We start from the raw sequence: 18565 nt of genomic DNA, 5'->3' as shown, positions 1-18565 counted from the left end.
ACAGTGAACAAGAACAGATTAGAGGCAGGAGTAAAAACATTCCTGCTGAGAAAAAGGTCACCAAAAACGCAATGATATGCAGAATTCAGTGACGTTTAATAACGTGTCTAAAATATTTCACTTCCGGCACAAAAAAAATATTCAGCACATAGGCATCTTCCTAAGTGAAACCACAATTACACTGCAGAGACTCAATATGAATCGATTCCAACTTCAGCTGACTATGATGCAACCTCCATGCCTTTCAATAAAGCTCGTGGTTCTTTTGCTAACACAATAGAACACAGAACTGGTATTAGGGAATCCACAATTATGTTAATGTTAAACGGCACCGCAACGGTACAGAGGCCTACAGGACAATGTGCAAGCTAAGCTGTTCGCCACAAAAATGGTCTTCAAATTCGAGTTGCACTGATGCTCCAACCTGGATTCCCCAGTCTAACGACACCATGACTCAACACACTGCTTCATTCTACGGACAGCCCATACTCTGAATGGGTGGATCAGTGACGACTGCAGGCCTTAAACACCGGTTTGCGGCAAGGCAGGTGTGGCAGCATTCTGAGAGTTGCTGACAGCCCCTGGAACACTCTGTCAAAGGCACTGCATAGAAGCAAATGCACCAAATGGTATCACACCATAGCAAAAAGTGCATTCTGTGTGGTAATCGCTTAAGATCCAGTGGAGACAGACCAAAAATTCATCTCTCGTGCTCCTCAGACTAGGAACAAGTTTGATGTGGAAATAGTTCCCCATCTCCATTATTTTGCCAAAATGGGGGTCCCGCCTAAAGCTTCCGAGATCCCGCTGAGCGGAAAACTATTCCAGCCGGCTGAATATCAGCAAACTTTGCTTCTTTCAGAGACAGCCATGCATCAGACATTAATGTGTGCAGCAGAGTGAATCAGTGAATTTGAAGCTCTCTGCTTCCCTCAACAACAAACATAAGCAACTGGAACTGTAAATAAACATCAGTTTGCAAGCAGCAGTACAGGAACTTACTGTTGTGATTCAGAAACCATGCCTTGTTACAGCACTGCAAGATATCACTGAACCACCCACTGTCCCCAAAATCCAGGTAAAACTTAAGTATGTCAACCATCATGTGTTTACAACCACGAAGTTTTAACTACATTTTATTTCCTAAAGGCAACATAAGATTCTTCTGGTGCTTTACTGCATTTACAGTGAGCCTGGACGTCTGGTGCTGGACGAACATCACCACAGATGTACAGTACTGGCCCTTAAAGCAGCTGCTGTGTTCTCACCGGACTCATGACATCCCTCAGTCGGGGCCTGGCGGGTAACACTCCCATACACGAAGGTCCACTCTCAGGAGCCAGTTATGCAGCATTACATGCATCTGCTTTACAACCATATTTTAAAGCCATTTGCACAGTTGTCTGTTTTACTGGATCCTTACTCAAGGGGATTGCAGCAGGAACAGAACAGCAAACGACACCTTGGACTTTTCTGGTATCCATTTCTATGATGTTAAATGAAGTAGCCATTCACAGCAATTACAAAAATCCACAAAGCATGACATTTGTGACTTAGCCAATAAGGATATTAAGCATGTTTGGGGATGTCCTCTAATTGACAAGTTTAATTGAGTTGCATAAATCAAATTCACCCTAATTAAATTACACAGACATTTGGATGTCAACTGCAGTGGTCCTAACGGGAGGGGAACTGTGGAGAAGGCCCTTATTCATCATCCTCATCATCATCATTACTATTATTATTATTTAATAATAATAAATTTGGAAAACTTAAGCCAAACCAAAAGCTTTCAAAATACAAAGACAAAAAAACTGCTTATAAATGATTATTGATATGAAATCTGATCATTAATATAAAATGCTATTTAAATGGACAATTTCTTGGATCTCACCCATAATCCCTATCTGGAAATTTCTACCTTAAATATGAAATACACTGACCGTATTACACTATTTTCACCCTATTAACGCGCTACCATCGGTATATGTATTCTTTCTTGTCCTTCTGAGAAAAAAAGGCAAGTCTAGTCGGTTCTCACGTAGATCGTCCGAGCGAATGGCCTAAATCTGAAAATAAATATTTAAATACGATGATAGACTGACTAAAAAAGCATGCTGAAATGTAACGAAATTGTGCTCTTCAAAAATCATACATACGATCTTCGTTTGAGCAAGCAATCCGCATGCCATGTCGCTCCCCTTTGTCTGGCTACTTCTACATGAACGCCTCCTCCGTGCACTGTGAGGACCAAATTATAAAGTCGCCGAAAACTGTAAATTAGCAAATGCTTCACATCGATGTCCAGGAAATATTCGGATTTACCGTACTGAAATGTCGAAAATGAATGCCCCGATCCGTCGCGCGGCAAGAGGAAGATGTGTGCGGAGAAGTAGGGAGGGGTTTCTGGTGAGGACCTACAGATCTACAGCATACAGTATATGCTTCATATTCCACATCTCTCCGCTGATTTTAAACAGAAAATTAAGCATTCAGATATTCTGTGGCTTTTAATTAACTGCAAGACACCCCATTTCTACATCGGCATGCACATGCATTAAACTACATGCATAATCCGTAACATGTCTTTCCTACATGCCACAGGGAGGGAAAAGAGGTGTGTCCGTAGCCATGGAAAGGGGAGACAAATTATTCCAGAAGATTCATGCTGACCCACCCAGATATAGCACCATTTGTATGACACTATTACAAACGAATCGGCCAGGGAAAAAAAACCTGCGGTATTTTGCTAGATTTCTATACGCAGGAAAAAGAAAATGCTCAGTTTAATGTGCATCGGTTGCACATTACAAGGATGATCATGTATGAAAGCAAAATTTAAAACGGAAATTAAAGGATGCACAAAGACTAGCCCTGCCTGCGATCGGGCACACACAAGGATTATCGGCGGCAGGCATGGCTTTCTAGCACATGTAAGCATGCCGTGGCCTTTGTTTAAGACGACTGGCACAAATGATTTTTCAGTAAATAGCAATCGGTATGCACCGGTCTCGGCGCGATGACAAATGCAGTAACCGCACATAGTGGCACCAGTGCTGACAAAATGAATAAAGACACAGTACGGAGGGGGTAAAGGAAACGGGCTCCAAATGTCTCATACGCTGCAGATCGAAAGAGGCTGAATGAAAAAGCGGCACCGAGCTACTGAAACAAGGCCGGTTGCAGTTAGGAGCGAGCGGAGCCCATTCCGCATCAGCACCATTCACTGCGGAAAGCAAACGCCGTCTGTTTTATCTCCCTTCATGTTTTAGACACCGAGGTCGAACAAAATCAGCCCCGCATTGGAAAACGACCCAGACGACTGGCCATCTTGAACGCGTTTTCCGCGAGTAAACGGAGATCATTCAAAAGGCGTCTTTCATGTGATTTCATGGGGGCAGAGGAGCGCAGAAAGGTCCAGAAAATAACGGGAAGTACGTTTTAAAAACAGCACACGTTAGAGTTTTGTCCACGTTTCACTACAAGTCTGCAGTTTGCAAATTGCTAATGCACTAACGATAAAGATCTGAAGATACATTTTACGTGAACAGCACGAAAAATATGTATTTAATCTTGTCTGCCATAATATCTTTACAAAAATCACAATTTTTTGGAGAGAATTCATCGGCCGGCTGCAAATTTACACGTCGACGTAGAAAAAAAACGAAGTAGCCTACTTGCGACCTAGGGCGTTATATGCAATGTATTTAGGAAAATCGCCTCAGGGAGCCGGCTAACCTGCTAGCTGGACTTAAATGGACATTTCTAAAAAGGAAAAAACACAGAAGCTTAAGATGGATTCAAAATACCGCAATTTATGCTTACAAAGCTCAGTCTGCCATGCAACCGTATAAGCGCCTACAAAGGGGGCGAGTCGATGCGTACTTCTGCTCGCTGCTAAGACAAGGTTTCATTCCTCCGCTAGTTCACTTATCTGTCATGAAGAAAAGCCTTGCAGGCCCAGACCTCTCCCACCCAATGGAAAAAATATCACCCTGACATGACAAGCACGAATTGCCGGCTTTAAATCCCGGCAGCATTATCGAAGCTGCAGATCTGACACGCATCTCTAGCGGACCCCCCCGAGTTTTAGAAAACGCTCCCATGCATCAAATCACAATTTGGGTTTTGCAAAAGGCTCGAAAATGAGCGTTACCTACCTGTGTGGCAGACAGTGTTATTGTCTCTCCAGCTGCAGTCACTCACTGAGCAACCGGCCGAGTGCTGCAGTTCGCCTGGAAGCCATAAGAGGATGGGGGCGCTGTGGGACAGGGGCAGGTCAGCGCAAAGGAGTCGTGAACGTGTCGCTTAAATGGGAGGAAAGTTCTCAGAGATAACGCCAGACTTTTGCATAAACGATGATTTGCCAAATAAAAATAAAAAATCGAAGCCAATTTTATTTCGGGATGCATTAAGACTACTTTTGAGATGCAACAAAAATACAAAAATTTAAACAGAACCAAGACATATAAGGTCCTAAAATATGTAGGTCTCTAATATGGTTTGTTCCATTTTTTTTGCTCTCCGCATCATAACGATCGTTAAATTATTATTAAACTGAGTTAAATATAAGCGACATTAACTCCATTTAATCAGCCCATGGGAACACAATAATTAGGGCATATTTTTTTCATTGTCAGTTTCCAGTCTCTTTCAGTCACATATTAAATTTTAAATTCATACATGCCTTTTTTGGAAACGGCGAATTTACTGCAGGTTTCATTTATATCATTTATATATATATTGTGGACTTCACAGAGATACAGATAACCTTCTATTATAGAGGGTTGAAACAAAGGGAGAAGCCCACACTGACCACACCTGTTATTGATCTGACCGGTCCTTCTCAACTGCTTACAGCAGAGGGCACCAACGATTCACGTACGTCTTGGATGTCTATTCATTTAGTAAACATTTCATTGGCTGATTGGTTTTTTAAAAAAATCCATTCACCACCATCTACAGTCTCCTCCTAGTTGACTGTCCTCTCCTTTATAATCGGACGCCATATAATTCTGAATCCACTTTGTTCTACTTACTGAGACTGTGTGAAAGCCGCCCAAGCAGCATCTTCCATGAAGCTGACAAGATGTGGATTTTTCTTATAACCAACGGCGAACGACATTAAACATTTTGATAATTCGTACAATTAATGGCCTCATGACAGTACAAGGGAAAAGGTTGCTGTTAAAATGAGTAAGTTCAAAATAATGTCAAAGCAATAAATATCTACTTTCATCTTCATTTTCAAAGCCTCGTGAACTTCTGCATTTTTCCCAGTCGTTCGCATTTCTTGTGACCGCATCGTGAATGTCCTTTGCAGGTGCCAGAAAGAGTTCAACATTTCATTGTCACAGAAACCCCGATAGAGGGCGCGCGTGTTCATTCTAATAATCAGAGAGGTTTCTAGAATGTGCGGACACTTGTGTGTCCGCTAGAGGGAGCCGCACAAATTCTGACGTTTGAAAATGGCAAAGCTTCATGTGTGAAATCTCATGTAAAATGTGTTCATTAAAAAAAATAGTACTAGCGATTTCATTGAAAACTGCGCAGAAGCAACTTTGCGGTTGTGTCTGAATTTAAATGTTTTATTTTTGAAACGCTTTAGTTTCACTGCGGTTGACATGCCAGATGACAACTGATATATCATGTTTTAAAGTGACCTGTAAGTGATCTCGACGTCATTTTATATACCGGTAGTACGTAATGTACCTAAAAGTGATGTTAGTGAAGAAATTACTTAATTTCTATTTAGCAATGTTGAATTGGTGTATAAACGTATTAAACTTTTTTCCACTTAAATTACATTATTTCAGACTTATACGTCGAATTCGATTTTAAGAGATGGATCTTAATAGAACTTCTGATTCCGGCGTAATCAGTCAGCAAAGCGGATTTATTGCGGTCAGCTGTGTAAATGCGCAGAAGCTCAAACGGCTGACATCCGGGGACTCAGCGGCGATGAGCGGACGGATCTGTGCCTCGCGCCTGTTTCTGCCGGCAATCATTCAGGGCGCGGAACGACAGAGAAGAAATGCAACACGCGTATCTGTATATAGAGATACAAAATGCGATGCAGAATCACTTTACCATGTGGTCATAGTACAATAACGGCCAGCGACATGTTTTCGAGATTACAATGCAATATAAAAATGTTTCTCATGGAACATTATTGCACATTTAATGCTCTCGTAATTATTTCGTCAATATCATATATTTTATATTAAGACATAAGATGTAAAGAGAGGTTTCCCTGAATTCTTGTGTACAAAAGAGTGATACACCGAATGCTTAGTTCATCCACGGTATCTTTATGCTGTATATCTCAATGCTCAGCCGTAAGTGGTTCGAGCGTGGCGACATCCCAGCCCAGCTCGTTACACACAACGCTAAAGCGACGAATTGGCTTTAAATTCACAGTATTAAGTCCGCATTGTGAGTGCGTGCATGTTATAATCATACGAAGGCGGTACGATTTTTTTCTATTAACATGCAATTTAAGAAAGGCGGATGCATTGAACTTCATTCTCGCAAGTCCATCCATCCATTTTCCAAACCGCTTGTCCTACTGGGTCGCGGGGGGTCCGGAGCCTATACCAGAAGCAATGGGCACGAGGCAGATTCTCGCAAGTCGCTATCGCATTTTCCCTCGTTTTCCGCTCCAATTATTCAGCGATGCTGGCCGTTTATTTCCACTAATAGAAACTGTCACTTAGGTTAACGGTCATCTCTGGCATTAGAATGTCGCTTCCGCCCTTTACCTGCCTGGTTTCTGGCCTTTCCCAGTGTCTCCTGCTTCACCTGCTTGGAAATTTTGAACCTGGAAGCAACCTGCTGCTCAGTGTAGCTTTCTGCCAGCAGAAACATGATTAAACCAGGATTTAAAAATGCATATTTGTGTAAAACTATGGAGTGGTCTCATTTTAGCTATATATTACTGGATTTCATTTTCAGGTTCAAATTTTTATATAGCTTAAGAAAGCAATTAGGGTATTGATAGGTGAAATTAAAAAAGGAATTTTCAGTGTAATATTAAATTAGTAAACAACTTTTTTATATATTCAACAGTATGTGAATCCATGTGGAATTCCATGCACATTTTTGCCTGAATAAAAAGTAACAATTGTGTATAGCTGACCAAAGCGACAGGGAAGTGGATGGCTAATGGATGTATACACCGCGATCAGGCTTGTCATGGCACACAATGGCAGTACTACATTGCTTATGGTCCTTTATTTCTAGCTGAACATCTTCATATCTGGGTGATGCAAACTGCCTCATGGCTAGATTTTTAGTGCCAAAGAAGATCCTACATAGTAAAACAAAGATTTTACTTTTTTTCAGATTTCTTGCAAAGATAAAGAAATTCTATAGATTTTTTTTGTAAGTACATATACTGTACAATTTAAACTAACTTCCATATTCAACCAGATATGATGTGCATAGAAGGATGTGACTGCCTTCATAGTTGATGCCATTGCTGTCTTCCTGTTCTGCAAGAAGCTGTTCCACCTCTCCCTCATATCTTCTCTCCTGTCAAGAAATTCCCTCAGGTTCGAACAACAAATAGAATCCTGTTGCATAGGAATATAGTTTATTTGTCAACAGGAATCATTTTTAGGTTCTCAGGAAGGATCAGGAATTAGATTGATCAAAATTTTCCCATGGTTAAGAGAAGTTGTTCTCGGTGGATGTTTTGGTACTATTCTTTATTCATGGCTGTGTTCTTAGGCAAAATTGTGAGTGAGCCCACTCCCTTGGCTGAGAAGCAACCCCACACATGAATGGTCTCAGGATGCTTTACTGTTGGCATGATGGAGGACTGATGGTAGCGCTCACCTTCTCTTCTCTGGACAAATCTTTTTTCTGGATGCCCCAAACAAATCGCAAAGGGGATTCATCGGAGAAAATGACTTTACCCCAGTCCTCAGCAGTCCAATCCCTGTACCTTTTGCAGAATATCAGTCTGTCGCTGATGTTTTTCTTGGAGAGAAGTGGCTTCTTTGCTGCCCTTCTTGACACCAGGCCATCAAGTCTTCGCCTCACTGCATGTGCGGATGCACTCACCTGCCTGCTGCCCCGATCCTGCAGCTGATTCAACTTTAGGAAATGGACCTGGTGCTTGCTGGACATTATTGGGTGCCTTTAATCCTTCCTCACAACAATTGAACCTCTTTCCTTGAAGTTCTTGATGATCCAATAAATGGTTGATATTTAGGTGAAATCTTACAAACAGCAACATCCTTGCCTGTGAAGCCCTTTTTTGTGCAGCGCAATGATGACTGCACATATTTCCTTACAGGTAACCATGGTTAAGAGAGGAAGAACAATGATTTCAAGCACCACCCTCCTTTTAAAGCATCCAGTCTGCAATTCTAACTCAATCAGCATGACAGAATGATCTCCAGCCTTGTCCTCGTCAGCACTCTCACCTGTGTTAACGAGGGAATCACTGAAATGATGTCAACAGGTACTTTTGTGGCAGGGCTGAAATTCAGTGGAAATGGGTTTTTTGGGATTAAGTTAATTTTCATAGCCAAGAGGGAGGAGGAGGTAAGGAATGCACACTGATTACAGCACATTGTCGCACCCCCCACATGACGAACCACCTCAGGGATGAGAACCTGAGTGCAACCATGCAGCAGTTGATACCTCAGCACCACACTAATCTAAATGGGACAGTGTGAGTTTTTTCTGGGGGTTGGAGTCCCAGTCCTGGGTTATTCACTGCCTTGTGCCCATAGGCTGGCTGCTAAGTTGGAAGACCTTCTTGCTGGGCTGGATGTAGATTAACGTCATGCCCAGGATGAAGCAATTGCAGGCTAAGGGCCTTGCTCAAGGACCCAATGGAGTAGGATCACTGCTGGCATTCTTAGGATTTGAACCAGCGATCTTCCAATTGCTGGCACAGATCCCTAGCCTCAGAGCCACCACTCTGCAAAGAAGGACTTTGCAAATAATTGCAATTCCATCCATCCATTTTCCAAACTGCTTATCCTACTGGGTCGTGGGGGGTCCGGAGCCTATCCCGGAAGCAATGGCCACGAGGCAGGGAACAACCCAGGATGGGGGGCCAGCCCATCACAGGGCACACTCACACACCACTCACTCATACATGCTCATCAACGGGCAATTTAGCATGTCCAATTAGCCTCAGCATGTTTTTGGACTGTGGGGGGAAACCGGAGTACCCAGAGGAAACCCCACGACGACATGGGGAGAACATGCAAACTCCACACACATGTACTTCAACCAGGGTCCCAGAGGTGTGAGGCAACAGTGTTAACCACTGCACCAGCATACCACTTGAAAATGGAATATTAGATACCTAATAATTATACTGAATCTCGTAGGAATCATCATACTGAACATATTATCTTTGTTTACTCATGTGTCAAATACCATAATAGTTTTAGCTATTGTTAGTGTTGTGTCTTTTGACATTTTACACAGATTATAGGTGAATGAACACACACCCACAGGCTTAGGTTTCCTCAGGACTTTCATGACCTCTGCATTGGTTGGATTCTGGCCCAGGGCTCGCCTGACGTCCCCACACTGGCCATAGGTGATCTTCATCTCACCGGTGGGAGTCCTGTCAAACAGCAGGAAGGCCTCCTTGAACTCTTTTTGGATAGGATTTATAGCATCAGTGAAAGAAACAGCAAACATGAGTCTTTTGACACTTCCATGAGAAGAATACACTTGGAACCTCTGAGATGCATTTATGACTTTCCAGTCACTGTGGAAACAAACTTTACCTCAGTGCTGTACTAATGGAGTAACCATTGTTATACATAGACTCCTTATAAAGTATTTATAGCTTTGCTTACCTTCAATCTGGTCTGCATTAAATTCAATCTAGAAAAGAATTTGGAAATTCTATTGTGAATACTTTTAATGTGTCAAAAGCAATTTTATAAGCATCCGAAAGGGGACCTTTAAACAAAGTGAAATGAGAGATAAACCAAGTAAAATGATAGGATATGTATAAATGTAATTAAACTATTTATATTGCATGGTGTACTAGCTAAATATACTAGGAGTACTAATATATTTATTGGTGTTCTAGGACGTTGTGTGTGCCTCTGCGGGTTTGGGCTCTGTGCCTGTAAGTGGACGGGTGCCAGTTCAAATCTCATGGTTGGCAGAGTGATTGGGTCATTGAGTGAGTCCTTTAACTCCAATTGTTCCCTGCTTTCCCAATTATCTTACTTTGGGTAAAAAGCATCTGTTCCACTAATGTAAATTTGACTTCTCTTTATTGGGAAAGTAACACTCAGATTTACATTTATGGCCAGTACTCAACCTTTAAAAGGCATTTGGGTTTGCTTGTTTAGCTAAAAATTCTGTGGTGGAAGTAAGATTGTCAGGCACTGTGTAATGCGTGACGTGGTTCAGGCCACCTCGTTTTACCTTGATAAAGATTTAAGGTGTTGCCTTCTAAAGGTCAACTTTGTAGAGTGGTTCTATCGAATAACACCCCCTTACTTACAAGGATTAGTATGAAATCAAATATCTCATCATTGATCCCAAAGGGGAAAAGGTGGCTAATCAACTAAACAATTGGAATGCAAAGATGTAATTCGATTGTCTAAATGGCAATTCAGTGACCTGTGACTGTGAATTCCAAGTTGGAGAACATCCGTAATGGAGACTTAATCATTTCCTTTTGATGAATGAAAGCCAAATTGCACCCATCTGGCTAAGTCAAGTAGGTGAAATATATATCTCTTCTGGTCATTTGTGAACAGTGTAACTCATCATAAACTCATCTTTGTTTGCTATCAAATCCATGCACTACAGGTTGTCTCTGGATTCAGGAGAATTATAATGAAGCAAATGGGCTTTGGCTCTTATATAGCCTGTTTTCTGTTTTTCTTGTATAATAAGTAAATACTGCATTTTCTGTTACACTAAATCAAAGTCAAAACGGAGAAACACCCTCTGTCACAAATCCTGATTTCTGTGCAGTGTAGTAATACCGAAGAAACCTTTATTCAGGCGAAAGGTTTTGTATGGGATGGTAGGGACATGCTTAGTATCTTACAGACATGTATTACAGTGTTTACTAAACCAGTCATGATCCATTTATAGAACATATGTAGGTTTTACACTGAAACTTGTTGACCATCAACAAAAGCTAAACTGCTAAGCTGCACCCAGATCTCAAACCTCCAACTCTTTGGCCAAGTGCATGCCAGTTAGCTACATGCTGCTCAAACAAAATGGTGAGATTAGCGTACCTGTCTCACCCACGATTACTGCAGGGGAAACCTGGCATGGACACACTCCTCGCGTGCAAGTCTAACTTGGGACAACCACCAAAGGGAAACTCACGATGACACTCTTGGGGTCGAAGTGATGCTCCTTGGGTGGCTCCAGTTCTGGGGCAGGTGCTGACTTGGTGACTCCTTCCTTGGGCTCTGGCTTTTTGGGGGCCATTGCCGTGTGAGAGGGTGGAGAAGCTCCGATTATAGACAAAGGTCCCCTCCCAGTATTATATACCTAGCCTTGTCCACCACTTTGCTGAAAGGGGGGGGGGGCTTCATTCAATGTTATTTACTAAAAAAGGAGAGGAAGTGGAAGCACAGAGGGCCACTTCAGGGCCGTCACCATTGTTATCAGCACTTGTTCAGCTCATCCCATTATCTCACCACTCTTAACATTATCATTTCTGTAGGGGAATTCATTTCTTATGATAGATGCCGGAGGTGCTAATGATTCATCAAAGGGCAAGAGCTGACAGTAAAGGCAGGGCTCTGATTGGGAAGTCAGGACAGTCTCCAGGGAACGTCCGACGGCAGGCTACATGGCGCAGGCTACATGGCGCAGGCTACATGGCGCAGGCTACATGGCGCAGGCTACATGGCACCAGCTCTCTCTTTTTATAGGCCTTTTAATTCCCCAGTCCTTCGTGACCATCCCCTTGAAGATTCCCATTTAATCTATGCCACTTTCTTTCTTAGCTGAATGTAAGTCCCACTGGCTACACTAATGATATTAGCCTAGACTTACAGTGTGAAGCTCCATAGCAGTAAGTGCAGGAGGGTGGACAATCCCCGGGGGTGGGGGGCGGAGGTTGGCAGTTGCTGAAGTAGGTGCAGCTGTGTGTCCTTCCTGTTGCTTACACTAGCAGCACATTAACAGCCACCCCCTCACACCCATTTGTGAAAGGAATGGTTGTTAGTGTGTCGTGTTATAGTCAGGGATTCGATGCCTACAAGTAAGATCATTTACAGGACTTCTCCGTTATTTTAAGTGTAAACATTTATGTCAAAAACAAACACTTTGATTTCATGACTTGTGTAACAACAGTTCTGCAGAGGACAGGAAGGATTGAAGCACTGCCTGTCTGGATACCTACTCCACATCCCAATGTCACGTTCCAGCGACATCACGTTTTCCACTTGTAAATATTAAAAGTAGTACCACATTATATATAAGTGAAGCAACTTATGAGCACGTTCTACTTCTTTAAAATCGTAGCTGAAAAAATCAATATCTGATTGTAAAACCATCTTATGAAAGCTGTCACATTCAGTGCTCTTATTTATATAGATATGTCTGAAATATTTGACCTTTTGAATCAAAGTAGTATTTGTGGAAATAATTTAAAGGAGTGATGCGAATTCTTACACACACTATTTGATGCCGTGGACACCAGTGAGATCCTCCAGAATTTGGGCTCTTCTTCCGATTATTTGGCATGCAAATTTTCCTGAGAATGGTTTGCAGTTTTCCCAGTTTTTTCCCTGGTAATTTATGAAAGAAATATGACTTAGAATTAACCTAGAGAAATTATTTTATTTCCTCATGATAACATGATAACAACTTAGGCAGTGAATGGAAAAAGAATACATCACAGTCTAAAGAGTTTCCATTTTCTTGTGTTTTAGTCTGTAAATTTTATTAATTGAAATGGTCTCATCTTGCCCTGATCCATAGCACACAATAAGGCATATGCAGTAAAAGCATCAAAAAATAAGTCTTTAATTGTTGTTTAGTTGTTAGGTTTTCTCTAGGCATAATACTTGGCATTTGGGCTAAAAGGTCCATTTCTGTTAACTCCTGACCGTGAAGCCTTCTGAAAATTTGTTCCAGAATCTGTCAGGTGTTTCTTCAGCAGAACTCCAGGTGGACCTTTATGAGAAATGGCTTCTTCTTGCCACCATGCTATATAGGCCAAATGTGTGCGATATCTTGACATGATGTTGTTTGCCTTGTAAAATTTGCTATTGCAATGGATTAAAAAGAATTATTGCATAGAATAATATATGAATTAATTTGAATTACTCTGTAATCATTAAGAAGGCAAGGTCTTTATACCGTTTGTATGTGCGTTACAGGCTTGTTTTCTCTGATGGTAGTCATATTGATTTTAGCTCCCTGCTTCGCATAGTTTGGCACGACTGCCTCTGGGAGTGCTCTAGCATAACTAGTAGCAAAGAGATAGTCCTGCTGAGACAGATTAGTCCCCGTCTCTCTAAAAAGATGTTTTCAACTCTGTGCAGTGACTCGCCCCACTTATGTCCGTTTAAGTGTAAGCCCCCAAGTCCCTGTGTACATATTAGGTCGGCTGATTGGTGTGGTTGGGGCTACGAAAATAAACGCCTTTCCCAAATGCCTTGGTTTTCAATTTCTGCAATATTATATGTCCTGAGAATATGAAACAGTGACAGAAACCATGACAGAGATCATTTCTTCTGTGCATGTTGTGCAAGGCAAGCTAATTCATCACGAGGATTATCTTGCGTACAGCTTTCACATTGTCAAAATATGATTTCATACCTTCAAGGTGATATGATCCATTTCTACATGAAACATAAGTGTCAGATTTGTTCAGTCCTGCACAGATATTTATTATATTACTTTGCCTCAGCACAGGGGATGTCAGTTAACAAAAAAAAAAATTAAAGCAAAGGGTTGTAATTACAGTCATTTAAGTATATGCATGTTGGCTAAAGAGACAATTTACCGCTGCAATGCCACTGCAGTAAATCGCAATTCTTATTGCCTCTTATTAATTTATGTAGGCCTAACATAAATGTTGTAGAGCTGAGCAATGCATGACCTGGTCATTTGTTGATGGGGGGAATAGGTTATGCGATCTGGAGACAAATTGTGTGTCCTATTGGTTCAAAACAGGATACAGCATTTTATTTTTCAATAGGGGCCAATTCTAGCAAGCATGATACTATTTTTGTTTTTTACTACAGACATATTCTCAGTAGTTGGCAGAGTTTTCACAGAATGTAAACATTATAAGATTAGTTACATTCCGACCCCAGAGTTCAGGACTAAGTGAGACACGCTGTTAGCCCTGCATGCCTGTGCATTTGTTTGAATGTCTTTTGCTTGTCAAACTGTAGGAGAGAACAGATCAAACAGCAAGATTACTAATAAGATTCTTGTAGCTCTTCATAAGAGTCCAGTCAGGATGGTGAACAGAACCATGTGACTGCAGGATGGGAGGAAAGGGGATTATATTTAGGTTCCGGAGTAGAGTTGAATTTCATGAGGAATGAAAACAGAAGACAGCCATTTCATCACAAGGTATATAAGGAGGATAAAGACAAGATGGACACCAGGTCCTGGAAATGGGACCACCTGTAATCAGGAAACATGCTGTGGAGCATAGTAGACCAAGGAACAAAGCATAAAGTAATAAGATACATAAAGCATAAGTAATAAGAGACTGTACGACTTAGGGTTGGACTAGGCATTCATTATAACACATAAGTTTTATGTCTTTATTTTGACCAGGTGATGAAGACTTCTGGCATTCTTCTGGTAAAAGGTAAAATGTTAATTTATTTGTACCCTGTCTTATTTAAGAAAATGTTCACTCTAGGCACTGCAATTAGGATGCTTGGCTGTATTGCTGCTGCTACCATTTAACTGAGAAGTTGCTCTGGACCTGCCTCTAGCTCCATTCTGTACAGGCTGAAGTTGTTCATCAAGGACATTGTTTCATTTTAGCTTGGACCATTGCACCACACCCATGGTTGGCTGGTCCCAATGCTGCCACCTCATGGACATTATGACACCTGCATGTGTTATAGTACGGCTTCTTCCAAATGGCAGTGCAGCTTTTTGATAAGTAAAACATGGTCAGGGTCAATTGAAAAGGAGCATGTCTGTTCTGTTCTGACTCTTGAAAAGGGCTTCATGTTTAGACCTAAACAGTTCATACAACAACTACTGAATTAAGTATTTAGCTAAAGATGGTACATATATGCCTGGCAAACAATGTTTATACCAAACAAGAAAAGCCAGTCGCATCCACCCATCTTCCACACTGTTTTCCTGGATTCTGTTCCAACAAGGCAGGGGAAAACCTACCAAGAGGTGCTAATCTGTCACACGATGCAGACACATACGCATACTACAGGCAATTTAGAGACATAAATATTGATGACTGTACAGTGACATCCAAAAGTTTAAAGAGTTTAAAATGTCTGTTGCTGTGAATAGTTAAATGAGCAGAAGATGAAATGATCACCAAAAGGCATAAAATTGAAGATGACAATTTTTTTCCACATTTTATGCAGGATTAGTGTATTGTTCTTATTTTATACAATTATAGAGTGAATAAGCAAAGGTGCCCCATGCAAAAGTTTGGGCTCCCCAAGATATTTGAGGTATCAGATAACATTTACCAAGGTCCCGGACCTTCATTAGCCTGTTAGAATTATGGGTCGTTCACAATCATTGTTAGGAAACGCTAAGTGATGCAAACTGCAAAGCTGTATAAATTCTTTGACTCTTAAACCCTTGTCCCAACAATCAGCAGCCATGGGCTCCTCTAAATACCTGCCTAGTACTCTGAAAAATAAAGTAATTGATACTCACAAAGTAGAAGAAGGCTACAAGAAGAGAGCAAAGCATTTCCAGGTAGCAGTTTTCTCATTTCATAATGTTATTAATAAACGGCAGTTAAGAAGAATGGTAGAGGTCAAGTTGAGGTTTGGAAGACCCTAGAAAACTTTCTGAAAGATCTGCTCGTAGGATTGCCAGAAAGGTAAATAAAAACCCTTGTTTGACTGCAAAAGACCTTCAGGAAGATTTAACAGACTCTGGAGTGGTGGTGTACTGCTATACTGTGCAGCGACACCTGAACAAATATGACCTTTATGATAGAGTCAGCAGAAGAAACCCGTTCCTGCATGGCAGCCACAAAATTCAGCGACTGAAGTTTACAAATGAACATCTGAACAAGCCTGATGCATTTCGGAATCAAGTCCTGTGGACAGATGATATCAAAATTGACCTTTTTGGCCACAATGTTTAGAGAAAAAAGGCTGCCAAATTCCAGGAAAAAATACCCCTCCAACTATTAAGCTTGGGGGTGGATCAGTCATACTTTGGGCTTGTGTTGCAGCCAGTGGCACAGGGGACATGTCATTGGTAGAGAGAAGAATGGATTCAAATCAATACCAGCAAATTCTGGAAGCAAACATCACACCATCTGTAAAAATTTGAAAAGAGGATCGGTCCTACAATAAGATAATGATTCGAAACACACCTCGAAATCTAAACGGAATACCTCAGGAGGCACAAGCTGGAGGTTTGCCTCGGCTCTCTGTGGATAGATCTCAAAAGAGCAGTGAATGCAAGACAGCCCAAGAATCTTACAGAAGCAGATGCCTTTTGCAAGGCTGAATGGGCAAAAAATTCCCCAAGAACTGAAAGACTCTTAGCTGGCTACAAAAATCACTTACAAGCTGTGATATTTGCCAAAGGGTGTGTCACTAAGTGCTCGCCACGTCAGGTGCTCAAACTTTTGTTTCAGGCTGTTTTCATATATATTTTTTTTTTATATTTTTTTTACCTGAGATTGATGGAAATAACAATGTAATCTTGCATAAAATGCTGAAGAGAAATGTGTCTTTAACTTTACGCCTTTTGGTTATCAGTTCATCTTCCGCTCACAGTAACATACGTTTTAAGCAAACTTTTGCATGCTTTTGCACACACACATAGCAAAAGCAGCACTGACGCAACAGTACTACATATTCTGCCACACCAACAATGCACATTTTCATACTTTCGCTTCTAACATTTGTGCTTAAACATATTTGGAACTGAAAACCAGATTACAGATTGTCATGTGTATGTACCAAATATTGCATGCTGCCTCACCAGAGTTTGCATTCTCTGAGGAACATGAAAGGCTAATTAGCATTATCTATTGCCCAAAGTGCCCTACAGGAGACGGGAATGTGCCCCAACCTTGGGTTCTGTGCTGCCTGGAATAGACTCTAGGTCCCCTCATTAGCCTGGCCAGGATAAGCAGAACATAGGCGAATGGATAATCTGTTCAATATGTTCAGATATTGTTGTTGTCCTGTTCCACCCACTGTTATATCAACAGTTCATGTTTATCCTTTCTTACAGCTGTATCTGTTCTCCAACATTGCATGGCAGCTAACTTCTACTGGCTAACCATCAAGTACCTGAAGCTGCAGACCCTCTGGATAGAATGTTGGCCCAATACTGCATCCTTAATGGCCTAGTGTACAAGTCAGATCACTGTTGGGACAACTCGCTAGCTCTTACATGTTTTAAATCCATCAGAAATGAAAATGGTGAAAATATTGGTAGAGTAGGTTCATGTCAGGGTTGCCAAGTTTGGTCATCTGGCTGGAGTGATATTTTCAATTCAAGACAAGTCTGCACTAACATTTACATGTATGTAACAGTTTTATTACCTTGTAGGGTTTGCAAACTACCCCAACGCTTTTGATGTAGCTGATTTTAGCTTTATAATGGAATAATATTGATTCGGCGTAAGATTTCTTGTGTGAGAGTCTGAAAGCGTGAGTGTCACATCAGATGTGAGACAGTTGGCAACCCTGTCATATACAGGGACCCCTCTTGTCTGTGTTTGTTCCTGGTAGTCTAGTTTCCTCCCAAGATATGACAGATCACAAGAATCATATAACTGTAATTCAGAGATTTGCACATTTCGTCCCATGCATCTTCAAACTACCTTTCCTGGTTGTGTTCATCTGAGGCCTGGAGCCTATCCTGGCAGCAGAGGGCGCTAGGCTGGGGTACTTCCTGAGTGAGATGTTAATCCATCTCAGCCCAGTTACACACTCTCAGATCCAATCCACACACACTTTATTTATAACCATCAACTAGCCTAAGGGCTTGTCTTTGAACAATGGGAGGACAGCCACATCACGCAGGGAGTGCATGCACACTCTGCTCATTAAAACTTCATCCAGATTAATATTAAACTTAAAAATGTATTTCTTCAGTGAGGAACAAGAAGATAATATTAAATTATGAAAGCAGAAGTACAATAAAGTGAAAGCAGAAGTATTTATATAAGCTAAGGTGCAGGAGTGTAGAAAGGCTTTTTTTTTGGTGTCCGAAAAAAAGAGATTTGCATTAATGCAAACAGGAACAAGTGCTGGAGAAAGTCTAGGAGAAAACCGAAAACTGAGCAACACTGCATACTGCATTAATAAGCTAACAGAAAACTATATGTACCATTTATTCTGTAATACTAGAAAAGGTTAGTATATTGCAAGTTGCAAATATTACGTAAAAA

At 41.2% G+C, this 18565-nt stretch overlaps 2 protein-coding genes across 17 annotated transcripts in view; one reads left to right on the top strand and one right to left on the bottom strand.

Moving 5' to 3' along the window:
- The window catches only part of LOC125742962 (microtubule-associated protein tau-like), a 46514-nt gene extending 32183 nt beyond the window's left edge, over positions 1-14331 (bottom strand). For 7 of the 14 annotated variants that reach the window (XM_049015481.1, XM_049015483.1, XM_049015482.1 and 4 more), the window contains exons 1-2: positions 5040-14331; positions 4161-4261 (exon numbers count right to left, since the gene is read on the bottom strand). The gene's annotated coding sequence lies outside the window, so the exon portion shown is untranslated. The remainder of the gene's footprint in view (positions 1-4160; positions 4262-5039) is intronic. The other 7 variants (XM_049015484.1, XM_049015488.1, XM_049015486.1 and 4 more) reach the window with 7 other exon arrangements.
- Positions 14332-14551: 220 nt separating this feature from the next.
- LOC125742960 (sodium channel protein type 4 subunit alpha A-like) overlaps positions 14552-18565 on the top strand; it is a 47709-nt gene continuing 43695 nt past the window's right edge. For 2 of the 3 annotated variants that reach the window (XM_049015468.1, XM_049015467.1), the window contains exons 1-2: positions 14552-14664; positions 14767-14800. The gene's annotated coding sequence lies outside the window, so the exon portion shown is untranslated. The other variant, XM_049015469.1, reaches the window with a different exon arrangement.

Source organism: Brienomyrus brachyistius, chromosome 5 (genome assembly GCF_023856365.1).
Source record: "Brienomyrus brachyistius isolate T26 chromosome 5, BBRACH_0.4, whole genome shotgun sequence".
Lineage (NCBI taxonomy): Eukaryota > Metazoa > Chordata > Actinopteri > Osteoglossiformes > Mormyridae > Brienomyrus > Brienomyrus brachyistius.
The sequence above is the reverse complement of the archived record's forward strand: the minus strand, read 5'-3'. Positions and strand labels throughout refer to the sequence as shown.